This window comes from Lissotriton helveticus, chromosome 1_1 (genome assembly GCF_964261635.1).
Source record: "Lissotriton helveticus chromosome 1_1, aLisHel1.1, whole genome shotgun sequence".
Classification (NCBI taxonomy): Eukaryota; Metazoa; Chordata; class Amphibia; order Caudata; family Salamandridae; genus Lissotriton; species Lissotriton helveticus.
Genome location: NC_136057.1, coordinates 149,568,997 through 149,585,835, shown reverse-complemented (window position 1 = coordinate 149,585,835; position 16,839 = coordinate 149,568,997).

Here is a 16,839-nt window from a genome sequence, read left to right as displayed (position 1 = left end):
AGATTGCAATTGCTCTTGTTGGATCCAGACTCGATTATTGTAATTCTTTGTATGTGGAGTCCAACAAGGGCCTTATCCATCGATTGCAAACTGTACAGAACGCCGCTGCGCGCTTTGTCTTGGCTCTTCCTATAGCATCTTCTGCCACTACTGCTAGGAGAGATCTCCACTGGCTTCCTGTCCAGTTTAGAATTTCCTTTAAGCTCCTATGTCTCACATATAGAGCACTTGCGGCTGGCCCTGTAGACGCACTTGGTACCTTGCTTACCCGTTATGTACCCACGAGATGCCTGCGATCAGCCGGGTTACATCAATTAGTAGTGCCTCGTGCTAGACGGACTAGATGGGGAGCAAGAGCTTTTTCTGTTGTCGCTCCCCAGCTCTGGAACTCTCTTCCGTTGGAAATAAAAATCTTACCCTCCATCGATTTGTTTAAAAAAGCCTTGAAAACCTGGTTTTTCACCAGAGCGTACCAATGAGATACTGCTGTCTGACCCGGCTTGTTTCTATATTTGATTTAGGCGCCTTGACGCCCATTGGGCTAAGTTAGCGCGATACAATATACATTTCATTCATTCATTCATGCATGTTTTTTTAATATGTCGTATTATGCCCATCTTTTCTTGTTTGCTTTGTTCTATCTTTGGTGATTTTCTAAATTCATTTTCATCCCTTAGTTATGAACATCATCTCTTTTTGTGTATGGTTCTTTTCTTTAAAAATTGTAAGTTTTGTTTTCATTTTTAAAGGAAAGGGATAATGTTGTATCCTAAGATTTACATTCTAATGTGAATCAGCCTAGGTCTTCCTAGCTGCTCAGCCAGAGCGAGAGATGGTGACGGAATGTTTGCGTGCCTGTGATGAATGGGTGGATGAGTGGTGACAGTTGGAGATGGGCTGAGCAGCTAGGCAGGCTGCTCCTGGCGGAGCTGGCGTAGGATATATGAGAGCTGGGTTAAGAGCTGTTACATGGCTGATCCTTATTTGATACCTCTTGACATGGATTAATAAAGAAGACTTTAAGAACTTACAACCTGGCTACCAGTGTCTTCATGTACAAAGCACAACAAAAGCCATCATGGCGGGTGGTGCAAGGTCGTAGAGTAGAATTTGCCCATATGGAAAATGTTGGTCTCCTTTTTGAAGCGTGCAAAAGATGACAGTCTTCTGATGGTGGGCGGGAGAGAGTTCCATATTCTTGGAGCGGCCCCAGAGAAGGCCCGGTTGTAAGTTTTCTTTTTCCGGGAACAAGCTGGTTGGAGGAGAAGGTCTCTGGCAGACCGTGAGTTTCTGGTCCCTCCGGATATTACAAGCTTCTGGGCAAGGAAAGCAGGGGAATTAGAGTATAACGCCTTGTGAGTAATGCAGGCCATCTTAAGTTGGATTCTGGCCTCGAGAGGAAGCCAATTCAGGGCTTTCAGGTGGGGGAGATGTGGTTGAATTTTCTAGAACTGGTTAGGAGTCTGGCTGGCATTGAGGCAGGCTTTCAGTGGGGCCAGAGAGTTCTTAGGAAGACCTGCAAGAGTAGAGCAGCCGTATTCTAGTCTAGAGATGACAAGTGCCTGGGTTGCGATTTTTAGGTCGGTGTGGTCGAGGAAGGGTTTCAAGTTTCATAGGAAACTTAGGTAAAATCTGGCAGGTTTGGCCATTGAATTGATATGGCCACGAATGTTCAAGCTGCCGTCTAGAGTTATTCCCAGGGATTTAGCAGAGTCCACAATGGTAGGAGAGCGGTTTAGTGCTGTGATGGCCTTGATCCATTCTTGGATGTCTGGATTAGTTTTGGGTGGGGAGATAAGAAGAAACTCGTTTTTTTGCGTTAAGTTTGAGCCGGTTAAAGGTGAGCCAGTGGACAGTCAGCTTCAAGGCCTCATTCAGCGAGAGAATGTCCTTAGGAGAAGAGATTTTTATGTAGATCTGTGTGTTGTCAGCATACATGTGGTAGGCAATATTGGCGGTGCGTAGCACCTCTGCGAGTGGTTCCAGGTAAAGGTTGTAGAGGGTAGGGGACAGGGTTGAGCCTTGAGGAATTCCCACCGTGATTGGAGAGGGAGCGGACAAGTTGCCATTAATTAGGATTCTCGGTGAGCGATTCTGGAGGAAGGACCTGAACCATTCAAGAACGGTGCCATCCAAACCCATCCTGAGTTTGAGGCGTTCAAGGAGTATTTCGTGGTTGACCGTATCGAAGGCTGAAGATAGATCTAGGAGGATCAGGAGACAGGTATTTCCTTGGTCCTGGGCTAGAAGAGCATCATCCACAATGGGGAGGAGGGTGATGGGAGAGGTGTGGCGCCGCGGCCAGGGCGACTGACGCTGGAATCTGGGGATCAGGGTTCGATCCCCGGGTCCGGCGGCAGGTTAGCCCAGCACCATGCGACTCTGGGCAATAGCTTGCTTAATCTTCCCGACGGCCCCCAGCGCCTAGAGACCCTAACGGGTGATTGTGCGCTATACAAATGTGGATTATTATTATTATTATTATTATTATTATTATTATTATTATTTCGGTGCTGTGTCCAGGTCTGAACCCGGATTGGAAGTCGTCAAGTAATTGGAAGTTAGAGATGTGTAAGCTCAGCTGCTGTTGTACACATTTTTCCAGAACTTTGGCTAGGAGTGGGATGTTGGATATAGGTCTATAGTTGTCAAGGGAGGAAGGGGTTCATGCAGAACAGGTTACTTACCTTTGGTAATGCCTTATCTGTAGGGACACTATGTAGCTGTAGATTCCTTATCTTAAAATCATCCGCAGGCATCCAAATGGTTCAATACATTTTCAAGCATTATACCTGCACACTCGTATGTGGCATTGTTTAGATCACCGTCGTCCATGCCGGAAGCGACATACGTGCTACCTTTATAGATGCCACCTCTGCACACTGACGTCCCTTTATTTTCATGACTTTCTATGCTAGGACATTGAAGCCACAATATGGACTGAACACTGGTGTGAGTTTCTAGGGCTCTTTGTAAAGGGCAACCACCTCCTTTAATCAGGTCGTAGAGCAGGGAGGATGGAAGGGTCGGTAGGGAATCTATGACTAGATAGAGTCTCTACCAGGTGAACAAGTTACTTACCTTTGGTAACACTCTTTCAGTTGGATACAGTATCTGCCTGTGGATGCCTTGCCTTTTGAATTACCCCATGTGAAGCATTCCATGGAAACATTTCTCCATAGCTCTCTCACGTCGACGAGGACATCGTAATGGAACAGCCCTGCAGGCGACTCCGCGTGACGTCATCAGAGCCATAAGAAGACCTTGTCGGCGTGCTGACATCAGTTCCCCCCATTTTGTCCGTGCCTTCTAGGCGAACGGATGAACAAACATTTACACAATATGCACAGTATACAAAACTGAGAAAAAACAGGAAATTCTCAAATACAGACATTATCTAGTGACAACAAGTATCACATCAGTTCAAATATTCCACATTAAAACACATAAATCTGATAAATTATTTTTCGGTATAAACAGGTGGGCAACGGGGAGGTGGGTGGGTCAGTGAGGAATCCACAGGCAGATACTGTATCCACCAGAAAAAGCTTTACCGAAGGTAAGTAACTTATTCTTCTGATGGATACATCTGCCTGTGGATTTCTCACCTTTTGAATTGAATCCCCAAGCAGTCCCTCTCTCTTAGGAGGTGCCTGACTACCTATACCAAAGATTCTTGCAGCACAGAATATGCAAAGCAGCCATCCCTCCTCGCCGCCGAGTCTAAGCAATAATGCTTCACGAGAGTGTGGAGGGAGGCCAAGGTTGCCGCCTTACAGATGTCTACAACCGGGACACCTCTAGCCAAAGCGGAAGAAGAAGACTTAGCTCTAGTGGAATGAGCTTGAATACCTTGAGGAGGATTCTTCTTGTCCAAGGCATAACAGATCTTTATACAGAGGATGATCCACCTGGACAGCGTTCTCTTGTGGACAGCCTTGCCCTTCATCCTGCCCAAATATCCAAAGAAGAGCTGGTCATCCAACCTGAAGTCCTTCGTCCTATCCAGGTAGAAGCTGGTTGCCCTCTTAGGGTGAAAGCGGTGGGATCTCACCTCCTTAGAAGGGTGAGGGGGAGGATAGAAAGTGGGTAAAGGGATAGATTGTCCTAGGTGGAAAGGAGTGACCACCTTAGGCAGGAAAGCAGCTCTGGTTCTAAGAACCATCTTACCCACATGAAAGAGGTAAATGGAGGTCTGGAGCTAAGAGCCTGCTGCTCAATAACCCTCCTAGAGGAAGTTATTGCAATCAGAAATATTGTGTTAAACGCTAATAATCTCAAGGGACAACCATGCAAGTGCTCAGAGAGAGACCCCATCAAGAAAGTAAGAACTAAATTCAAATCCCGGTGAGGTATGATAAAGGGAGTGGCAGGAAACCTATTGGTGAGACCCATAACGAATCTCATGACTTTAGGAGATTCAAATAAGGAGAGTTGGTCTGGTAAACAGTGAAAAGCCAATAAAGAAAACAAGTAGCTTTTAACCGTGGCTACTGCTCAACCCTGTTGTGCCAGAGAAAGAGAGAAACTCAGAATATCAGACAAATGTGCCCGCAAGGGATCAACCGCTCTCTCTCCAGACCATTTTACAAACTTGTCCTACCTACCAGACTAGACAGATCTGGTTTAGCCTCTTCTGGCTGATAAAATAACATCTACCACATCCGGCGGTAGAGAGAAAGTGCTCAGGTTGCCCGATTCAATCTTCAGGCATGAGGTGCAGGTTATGGAGGTGGGGGTGTAGAACCTGCCCCTGCGACTGCGAGAGGAGGTCTGCCTGAGAGGTAGACGGAGCGGAGGGTGCAATGAGAGATAAATGAGGTCTGTGTACCACACCCTTCTTGGCCAATACAGGGTGATCAATTTGAATTGGGCCCGGTCTTCGCAAATCTTCTTTAGAACTCGAGGATTCAAGGGTATGGGAGGAAATATGTAAAGAAGCTCTGAGCCCCAATCTAACTGAAATGCATCCCCCAACATTTCCTGCATCGGATACTGGTCACTGCAGAACGACGGGCAGTGCTCGTTCTTGTGAGTAGCAAACAGGTCCAATCTAGGGAGCCCCCACATCCTAAAAATGTGATGGACCACCTCCGGATGGAGATGCCCATCGTGATCGGCTGAGTACTGCCGACTGAGACTGTCCGCACGCACATTCAGCACTCCGGCCAGATGATTGGCAATCATGCAAATGTGATGGCCCTGAGCCCAGGACCAGAGTCGCAGAGCCTCTCTGCAGAGATGATACAACCCTACTCCTGCCTTTTTGTTGATGGACCACATCGTGGTAGTTTTGTCCGTCAGGCCCTGAATCGACTGACTGCAATGGGAGGTAAGAAAAACCTTGAGAGCTAAAGGTATCGCCCGCAACTTCAAAAGATTGGTGTGAAACAATCTTTCTTCTGAAGACCAAAGGCCTATGACCCCTAGATCCCCCAGATGAGCTCCCCACCCTAGAGCGGAGGCATCGGTTATCACTGAAGCCACTGGAGAAGGAGGTTGAAACAGCTTCCCTTGAGACAGGTTGTCCTCCCGAAGAGGCAGCTTGACTGAAGGACCGATGCTCATAGTCAACAGCTCAGGATATCCGACTCCAAATGCCCAATCCGAAGCCACAAGAATAACTTGGGCCAGTCATTCCTATCTTCCTGAGAACTCTCGGCAGGAATTGTATTGATGGAAAGGCATTCAGGAGGCCAGAGCTCCACTTGAGACAAAAGGCATCGCCGAGCAGTGCGCAGAACTGCTAACACTGCATGTTCTCTGCTGTGGCAAATGGGTCAAACCATGGTTCTCCCAACTCTTGTAAGAGGCCTTGCACCACCTCTGGTGAAGATGCCATTCATAATTGGCTAGACATTGAGGCCTGATTGTGTCCGCCCTCGCTTTCAGAGAGCCTACCAGGTGTTGAGCAACCAGGGAAATGCACGGGTGTTTCAGCCATGTCCAGAAACGCAGCTCCTCTTGACAAAGGGTCACTGGCTCTACCCCGGTTTGCTTGTTGCAGTACCACATGGTGGTGGTGTTGACTGTGAACACCAGCACTTCCCTTCCCTTTATGAAGGCTAGAACGGCCTTCAATGTCAAATGAATCACCCATTTCTCCAACGAGTTTATAGGGAGCCCAGACTCTGCCGGAGACCAGAGTCTTCTGATCTCCACCTCCCCGAGATGGATGCCCCAGATCAGGAGTGGCACATTTGCCACTGTAGCCAACTCTAGCTGGGGAAGGGAGAATGGGCTGTCGCTGGCCCAAATTCAGTCTGCCACCACTGCAAGTCTTTTGCACTTTCCTCCAAGATATGGACCATGTCGGAGAGTTTGCCCTTCGACTGCGCTCATTGGGACTTCAAGTCCCAATGCAGAGCCTGCATTTGTCAACGGAAATGTGTTACGAGCAGGATGCAGGATGCTATGAGGCCCAGCAGCTTCAGAGTCTGTCTCACAGAAACCCAGGATAGAGACTGAATAGTTGGCATCATAGCTTGAATATTTCGGACTTGCCTTTCCGGAGGATAAGCTGATACTGCAATGTGTCCTGAACAGTTCCGATGAAAGGGAGTGTCTGAAAGGGAGTCAGGTATGACTTTGGCATGTTGATAGTGATCCCCAGCTAGTGCAGGAGGTTTACCATGGTCTGGAAGTGGGAGGTGACTTGTGGGGCAAGCCCGCCTTCGACAGACAATCATCGAGGTTGGGAAAGAATGCACCCTAATCCTCCACAGGTGTGCTGCAACCACCGCCATCACCTTGGTGAACACCTAAGAGGCACTTGTATAGCAGAAGCAAGGCGCAGCAAACTGAAAGTGCTTGTGGCCCACAATGAACCGCAGGTAACATCTGTGGCCAGGCAGTACGTTGATGTGAAAATATGCATCCTGCAAGTCCAAGGCTCCCATCCAGGCTCTCGGTTCCACCATGGCAGACAGAACTGTAGCGAGCATGAGCATTTTGAATTTCTCCTGTTTGAGGAAGAGATTTAGAAGACTCAAGTCTAGTATAGGATGAAGGCCTTTGTCCTTCTTGGGAACCAGAAAATAGCGGGTATATCAGGCATGAACTACTTCTGATGCTGGCGCTCTCTCCCTTGCTCCCTTGTCCAATAGAGCCAACATTTCCTGGGAGAGTCAACAGGTTGTAAATGGGTGTGGAGTAGCCCCTTTGTACAATCTTTAGTACCCAACGGTCTAATGTTGTGACGCCAATGGGGCAGGTGAAGTTGTATACTGCCCATGATGGATGGAGGGCAATTTAAAGAGGCTTGGAGGTTGCAGCTGCCAGAGGAGAGGTGGACATACCCAACTTCTAGCTACCTGGTCCACGTGAGAGCTGCCTCCTTGGCCACAAAAAAATGTGGAAGCTTGCTGGCCGTTGTGGCCGGGAGGTTATTGACGCAGTTGGAAACCACGTCCATGGCCATGAAAGGAGCGAAAGGTAGACTGGGGATGGTGAGGTGGTCATGGAGAGGCTCAAGGACCTGGCCGTAGCCCTGGAATCCTTAAAGTGCGCTAGCGCTGAGTCTGCCTTCTGTCTGAAGAGATGGGAGCCATCAAAGGGCATCTCCATATGCAATGCTTGTACATCCCTGGAATAGCCAGTAGTCTTCAGACAGCCATGGCGCCGAAGGGCCACTGACTAAGAAATCGCTCTGCCCAGCAAGTTGGTCGTGCTCAGACCATAATGAATGGTGGACTTTGCTGCATCTCTCCCATCTGCAATAGCCTGAAAGAGTATGGCTCACGTCTCCTCCAAAACCAGGGGCAGCACTTGCCAATCAAGTTCCAGATTGTGTGGGAGTAACCGTCCAAGAGGCATGCGGTGTTCACCGACCACAGTGCTAGACCGGATGGAAGAAAACATTCTCTTCACAAAGTTATCAAGCCTCTTACATTCCCTATCTGGTGGAATGGAAGTGAATGCGCCAGGGTTAATTCAGGAAGTGGAGGTCTGGATTACCAAGCTCTATGGAGTGGAGTTCTGGATGAGGAAACTGGGTCCCATGGAGTGGTGGCGGTGTGCAGAGCTTGGACCAGGCTCGAGGAGGATGTTGGTGAGGGCTTCATTTAAAGGGACCAAGATTTCAGAGGGAGCAGTCCTTGGCAGAAACACTTCTGTCAAGAAGTTAGTGTTGACTGCCACTGAGGGTAGCTGAAGGTTCAAGACCTCAGCTGCCCTACTACACACCATCAAAGCGAAAGATACACCCTTCTCCGTAACCGAGGTAGGAGCAGCGACCAAGCCAGTGTCAGGTGTGGTGTCTAACCCATGGGCATCTGCCAGATGCTCCTACCAGGTGTATTCTGTGTCATCCAGTGAGTGGAGATAGTCATCTGGGCTGCCATACCCCTTCCATTCATTCCCTTTATCAGGCCTGTCAAAGACAAAAAGGCCCTGACTCTGACCTAGAAGGCATGGCTCTGGAGTATACCAGAACCAGCATTGTCAGACACCTGTCCTGCTCCATGTCGAAGCCGAGGATGATGGAGATAGTGTCATCGATTGGCGACACTGGGAGCAGGTGCCAGAGCAGGTCTCTGTCTCACTGGCGGTGCTGCTCTAAATCAAAGACCTTATCCATTGGGCCCAACAGGTGCTGAGGATGTACCCGCTGGCAGGAATCCTTTAGGGACCCCTCCTCAACCCATGGGGCCTGAAAGTGCTCCAAAGTGATCAGGCCACCCAAAAATGAAGTGTATGGCCTAATAGAACTCACGTCGTTGGGCAGGTGTTGCACTGGGAAAATTGGGGAAGTGCAAATATGACCCTGGTTGGGGCTCCATGGAGGCCCAGGACCTGGGGTGCTGAAGCTCCCTGATCTTGTCCGAGGATTTGGACAGACACAGAGAAGTCAAAGACCTCAGATTGGTGTTTTTTTATGCAACTTACCTGACAACAATTTTGACAGGGATGACGCCCATTGGGTGCAGCTCCATGAGTGGTCCTGGGATCCACCATGTAACAGGGATCTTCATCATCGCCGGATCATCTGACGTGTAGTGACAAGGAGCTTGAGTGATCACTCCTTTAGTGCTTTCGGGTGCATGGCGCGGGAATCCTCTTAGGCCTTTGAGTCATGGTCTTTCTCAAGGCACCATAGACAGACCAAGTGGGGGGTCTGTCACAGACATCTGTGACAGGTGCCAGAGAATTTGAAACCATATGTTTTCTTGGGGGGGACATCACTGTCATATCAGAAGAAATAATTTTTTTCCAAATGTTTTGGACAAAACATCAAAAAAGCCAGTCAAAAAGTGACTGAGGGGTACCTCTTCACAGATCTGCGCTATCTGGCATGGAAAAGAAAGAAGTGTCGATCCCTCGGGTAAGACGGCGGAGTCCAAGATGGCGGAGTGAGGGCTCTGCTGTGCGGTAGTTCGAGAGCTCACCCTCCACACCGGAGCTGACAGACGACTAGTGCTTTCAATATGCAGCACGTAGGTTAAAGCAGCCTACTAGCTGAATCCAAAAAGTTTGCCAGCGGGGAACGAAAATTTAATAATAACGTGTGTGGCGTGTGGCGAAGAAAAGAAGAAACCGGCATCGCGGCAGCCCTCTTACCTGCGGTTCTTTCAGGACGGCTGTAAGACCTACTGGCCGAACTTTGGAGACTGCGGGCGGGGAGCAAGGATTCCAGTGGCAGCGTGCGTGGCGAGGAAGGGGGAGAGGCCGGCACAGCGGCACCGCGGCAGTTTTCCTTCATCTGCAGCTCCCTCGGGACGGCTCTTTTTTCGGCGCTGTCTTTGGGTGACGGATGCTGTGGCTGCCTACGGCTGTCTGGCGAGCGGCCAGGAACTGGCTAGAGTCACGGCTCGCCCGATCCAGAATTGACTTGTTTGGTCTGCCGGCCACACACAGGGCGTGGAGCAAAGCTGATCCACTGAGTGTGAGGCACTACAGAGCCATGTCGCCCAAACACCCCCCGCGCACTACACGGAATACTAAAGCATCTACAACGGCTGCAGCAGCGGCAGCGGCAGCCGCTTTGCCCACTTCTACAGTTCCAGCCCCCACCCCTCTGGCTGCCACAGCATTGGTCATTTCAGAAGATAGAACTCCGGAGGGGGTGGCGAATTTGACAATGGTAACAACAGCGGCAGCAACGCCAGCGGCAGCAACGCCAGCGGCAGCGGTGATAGCCCAAGGAGATTCAAATGCACCTCCAAGCGCAGCAACAATGAAAGGGACTGATAGAAAGGCGACAGGTAAGACGATCCTGCGCCCCCCTGTTCTAGTAAACTGCGGGACTATACCTAAAGCTATTACACAGAATGGTGCAAATGTGAACCCTGTCAAGCTAGGGCTAGTAACATCTATTCATCCAACTGTGCCACTGTTGGATAGCACTAACTATGACGATCCTGCTATTTCGGCTATCTCGGCTACTTTTTCCACCTTTACTTCTGCCGCGACCAAGGGCAATGAAATCCGGGAAACTTTAAAGAATCCTGAGCTTGTGATATCAGAAGAAGTAAATGTGGTAGATGGGGGGCCCCCTTCAATAATTAATCCTACGATACCACCGATCACTTCAGGTAGCCCCAGAGAATCTCTGCCTATGAATCCCACGGCTATTTCCACAATCTTGGCCCCAACGGACACAGGTACGCATGTAACAGAAGAAAACAGTGGTCCGGTGACGTGTATAACGGACAACATCTATCCGGAACAAGCCCTGGAACTGGTTGAGGAATACCACTCCTTTGAGGACTGCGAGGATGATACGGAGGAGGAACCGGATAAGCCTACGGATAAATCTTTGAGTAGGCTACCCTCACAGGGACGCAGAGGTAAAGCCAAATCAATTTACAAGAAGAGAGGGAGAGCTTTTTCTAACTTGGCCCACCCTGTGGGAGCAGGCCCCCCGGCTACCAAAAAACCGGTTGTTGATAAGAGCCCATTAAGGAAGTGGATTGAGGCCAAGGGGTTAGTCAAGAGCATGGCTTTAAGGCTTTCAGGGGGCAGCCCTACAGATAATGAGACGCCTCATGTCCCTGGAATAGGGCCTCCTATGATACAAACCCCCGGAAACGCTTTCTCTGAGCCAGCCACAGGAGGGAAAGATCTCCCCTCAGCTGTTGCAGGCTCTAATCAGCTGATATCTGTTAGTATAGACACTGATTTAAATACATCCCTGGTCGAAAATACTAATCCAATAGAAGAGTTCAAGCAGGGGGGTACTGATCACTCCCAATTGGATACTATACTGAAACTCTTGATAAGCCAAAGGGTAGAAACGGAAGAACATTATCAACAACTGAAGAGCGACAATGTTAGACTGCAAACTTCCATATTTGATCTAACATCTATATTAAAGGGTGTTACACAGGAGATAACAGAGCTCCAGCAACGCACGGTCGTGGTAGAAGAGGAAACCCAGCGGATAGGTACCACAGTGGGGCGCCATGACGCAGAACTAATTCAACTTCAAGGAAAAGTCGAGGACCTCGAAAATCGACAAAGGAGATCCAACCTTAAAATCTACGGAATTCCGGAAGGGCTAGAAGGATCGGACCCAAGGGCTTTTTTGGTGAAACTTCTGCCTCGTGCCTTTCCGGATCTTTCCGACTGGGATTGGGACTCCCAAATTCAAAGAGCTCACCGACTCCCACTTGGTCTAAAACGACAGAATAGTAAATTTCCACGACCATTTTTAGTACATTTTGGCAATTTTCTGCTTCGACAAGCTGTGTGGCAAAAAGCTAAACCTAACACTCCAATAACTATAGACAACCTTACCATCTTTACTCGCTCAGACCTTAGTAAAACTACGATGGATAAAAGATGGGAAATGCGTAAACTAATTGACCCAGTCATCAAAATGGGAGGCCAAGCATATCTACAGGAACCTGCTCGACTTAAAATGATCATGAATGGGCGCACAAATTTCTTTAGCGATGTGCAGGAGGCTCAGGCATTTTTAGCTAGCGTCAATAGGAGCAAAGACTGAGTAAAGACTGAAGGAAAGAGGGGGGATCTCCCTTATATGTGCTATATCATCACTAGATAAATAGAAGTGGAGTTATGTAGGGACACGGGGCACTGTATTATTAAACACTCAATCACTTAATCACTAAAATCTAATAAGCATCAAATATCATTAGACAGCAATGGATGTATAATTCACCCAGTCAAATATTACACATTGATATGAAGATAAGATCGGGCTGATGCTGCATCTCTGATAGCTGTAGCTCCAGTGGGTGGGGGGGGAGGCAATCAACTTCACTACCGCAGGCGCTGCCTCACCAACGGCAGCAGTTGGTAAGGGGGGGGAGGTGGGGGTGGGTCTTCGTAGAGAGGGGAGGGAGTGGAAGGAGGGGGTAGTAGGGGGGTGGGTAGGAAGAAAAAGGAAAAAAAATTCAACCTGGCAGAGGAACATGACATGAGATCTGAGATTGTAAAATATATTTTTGGTTTGGATTTATCTAATGAATTGCTTGGATCAACAGAAATGATGGAATGGATGCCATTTAGCGACATACCGTTTTATTTTAGTTATGCATAATATTTGGTGTTTGGCATGGAATGTTTCAGGGTTGAATAACAAACGTAAAAGACTCTTAGTGGCAGAAGAACTAAGACTGTATAACCCCAACTTAGTATTTTTGACAGAAACACACATAGTAGATAAAGATAAGAAACTGCTAAATCAATTGGGTCTGGAGATGACAATACATTCGGCTGTTGTTTCTTCCACAAGAGGGGTTGCGATACTGAAAGATAAAAGGTTTAAAATAGAAATAATTAAAACAGCACGTGATAAATGGGGTAGGTGGGCAATCGTTCGATTCCGCTTCTACAAAGTGACATTTGTAGCCTGTGTTGTTTATGGACCCAACAAAGAAGAGCCCAGAATATTTGAACAGTTAAATATAGCTTTATTAGACTGGGAAGGGGAACTAATAGTTATGGGAGATTTTAATTGTATTCTGAATTGTCAAACAGACACTACACGGCCGGGTAATTATAAACGAATGCGAAAACCAGAGCATCTATATTAGATATATGTAAGGTACACAATGTTAGAGATGTATGGAGATGCTTATATCCGAATTCTCCTGGCTACACTTACTATTCAGCACCCCACAGGCTATGCTCTCGTTTAGATATGGCTTTTGTCTCAGACTTTCTGATGAAATCTGCATCAATGGTAATTTACCCTCGCATAACATCTGATCACAACCCCATAATGGTCGAACTATCTACTTTTACGAATTGTAAACCTCCTAGATCCTTTACATTTCCTAGGAATTTAATATCAAATGCGTTTTATACTTCGCAGTTAAAACAACATATAATAGAATTTTTGACTATTAATAGAAACACTGCTTCATGTTTAATAGTATGGGACACATGTAAAGCCAGCATCAGAGGGTTCACGCAATCATTTGTCTTGAAACAGAATCACGAAAGACATAAGAATAATCTAGGTCTGACATCTGACATCGTCGCTGAAGAGACACGGCTAGCACAAGCTTTAAGAGATAATCTATCTACTTTGGAAATCAGTGCAAATCTTAGCCAACTAAAATGCAAGACTAAAGAAATACTTCTTAAAAAAAGAAGCACTCTGATTCACAAATATACATTTACACAATATGAGGGTGGAGACAAAATCGGCAAAGTTTTAGCGTTTAAGGTGGCAGAAGACAGAGCGGAGTCTACGATCGCTCAAATTATAGGGGTCGATAACAAAAGATACAACCAGTCAACTGACATAATTCAACAGTTTGCTAAATACTATGAAGCTCTCTATACATCGGAAGACAAGTCTAATGGCTTTGCAATTGAGAACTACTTAAAAGAAAACTTAACGAAACAGATAACCGCGACAGAAGCGGAGGATCTTGATACAGAAATAACAAGCGAAGAATTAAAAGAAGCTATACAATCATTGCCTATAGGGAAAGCCACCGGTGAAGATACTATTCCATTGGAGATCTATAAATTATGCTTAGATGAGTTAATACCTCTCTTTTTAGAAGTGATAATTCATATCGGCAGAACTGGGTCGGCACCCCGCTCATGGAATAAAGCTAAAATATTTTTTTTTCACAAAAAGGGTAAACCTAAGGAGGAGATGGGTTCATACAGACCGATATCCCTGATCAATGCAGACGCTAAGATCTTTGCAAAATGTTTGGCCAAAAGGCTTGCACCATTAATGCCCAAAATTGTAAATACACAACAGCACAGGTTTATAACAGGGAGGGATACCTCAGCTCATATCAACACGGCAATAACAGCATTTGATATAGCTGAGGTAGAGACAACTCCTCTTGCCATGATAATGCTAGACGCCGAAAAGGCATTTGATCGGGTGGGATGGGACTATTTATGGCACACAATGGGATCGATGGGATTTGAAGGAGAATTTTTAAACGGGATCCAAGCACTTTACGATAAACCAACGGCATATACTAGCTATGGAGGGCTCATCTCGCCGTGTTTTCCAATCAGTAGGGGCACACGACAAGGGTGCCCCCTCTCACCTTTATTATTTGCCCTCTCCTTGGAACCGTTTTTAAAAGCTCTGGATACCCAATCTGGAATAACACCATTCAAGACGGGTACGCAAAGTTTAAAAATTACTGCGTATGCTGACGATATTGCTATCTATTCGTCTGAAGTACACGGATCTCTAAAAACTATTAATATTGAAGCATCTAAATTTGGCATAGTGTCAGGCTATAAATTGAATGCTTATAAAACTCAAATAATAGCCAACTTCGCTCCCTCGCCACCGGTGCCAGAAATCTGTAAGGTTGATACCTACCTCGGAGTTAAGATTACTTCAAATATTAAAGAACTTAATGCTATCAATTATAATGATCTAACGAAAACTATCACCTCGAGTTTGAAAAAATGGCATAGACTACCATTAAGCTTAATTGGTAGAATAAATCTGATTAAAATGAAAATTATACCCAAATACTTGTATTTATTTAGATCAATCCCTCTGACTCAGAGTAGGCTTTTCTTTAAACAATTAGACATGATCTTTGGTAACTTCATCTGGGGGTACAAGAAGGCAAGGAGATTTTTAAAGCTATTAAAAAACCAAATTGGATCGGGTGGTCTTAATTTTCCCGATATGAAACTATACTTTTGGGCATCATTTGTAAGACGTTTACGCTCACTATTAAATTCTGAGGACCTGCTCTCTTACCATTATTTACTACTAAAAGGAGACTGCAATCAATTTTTATTTCACATCACAGACCCCATTACTATAAACGGGTTAAGTTTAAGACCGCACGTGATATAATAAGAATATGGAAGGATATTCTTGACTATTGTAAAACTACTATATTTCACTCTCAACTTACTTTGTGGAATAATCCTGGTTTACCGAGTATATTTAGTGATGGGGAATTTCGAAGGTGGCATCTGAAAGGGGTGACAGTATTGGGCGATGTCTACAACTCTCAAGGTATACTAGATTTTCTTACTTTAAAATACTTATTTGGATTATCCGAAACTCATAGGTTTAAATATATACAAATTTATGATTTTCTAATGCATAAAAACAGAATTAATACTGTGTCGAATGGGGGCATTTGGGATTACTTAAATTCTAAGAAAGAAAAATCTATCATTAGCACGACATATACATTTTTTATAAGCTTAAAACCTGACGATAACGATGTACTTGCTAACAAATGGAATTTAAAACTAGGAACAAATCTCACAGGTAAACAAATAAGTCTTTCTTACACTAATATTCATAATTGCGTACGATCATCAAGCTTACGACTACAACAATATAGAACCATTTATATGCTATATTACACACCAGAAAAGTTTTCAAAATGGTCTTTAAATAATACCTTGGGAGAAAAAACTAAATGTCCGAAATGTGCTGAATATGGGGCAGACCTTGTACATATGTTGTTTTCATGTTCAAAGCTTAGGAAATTCTGGGAAGAGGTGGAAAAAACTCTAGTTGCAAAAAACATTCTTAGCCCCCAATAACAGCTCCTATGGTAATACTCGGCCCACATCTGACTAACCAATCACATCACATACTGTTATCAATATTAATCTCTTGTGCTGAATTAATCTTAGCCAGAGCGTGGATCAGCCCTAACACACCTAATGCTATGGAATGGTGGTACTTGATCAACGAAATAAAAATGATGGAGTGCACCTTAGCAGAGTTAAGAGGTATTCGCTCGCTATATAAATTTGAGAAATTATGGGGGGACTTAGAATGAAATGATTGTTCCAAAGGCTACTTATAATTGCCAAGCTGATCTCGTTGTAATAGTCTAGCATTTCTTTTAATTTTAGCAAACGGAATGTTGATGTATATCTGTTTGTTTATGTATATGATTTATTTGATGAAATGTAATTATTCTGAATGTATTATTGTCCCTTACCAGTTGAAAATAAAATAAAACTTTAAAAAAAAAAAAGGAAAAGAAAGAAGTGTCTACAGGGCACCGAGGTGGCATCTATATAAGTTCTGCATACAGCACAGATGTAGAGCCGACCGACACCACCCACCGGCGCATATGGATATTGTTTAAAAATTTCCAGATCCAGTATGACACATAAGGATAATTCTAAGTCAAGGGATCTGCTGCTAGAAGTCTTTATCAGATACAATTTGGAATAGGCATCAGCCAATATGTTAGTGACAAGAGGTTGAAATGTCAAACATATTTTTGCAGATAGGGCAGTAAAATGGGAGATATTTGGATATTCAGAGATGGAAAGATTATATACAGAATTTTAGTACACTATTTGTAGGCAGTCATTCACCCAGACACCCTTGAAGATAGCTTAAACTGGATCATATTAACTTAGTCCCCTACCAACAATGTCATGTAGTCT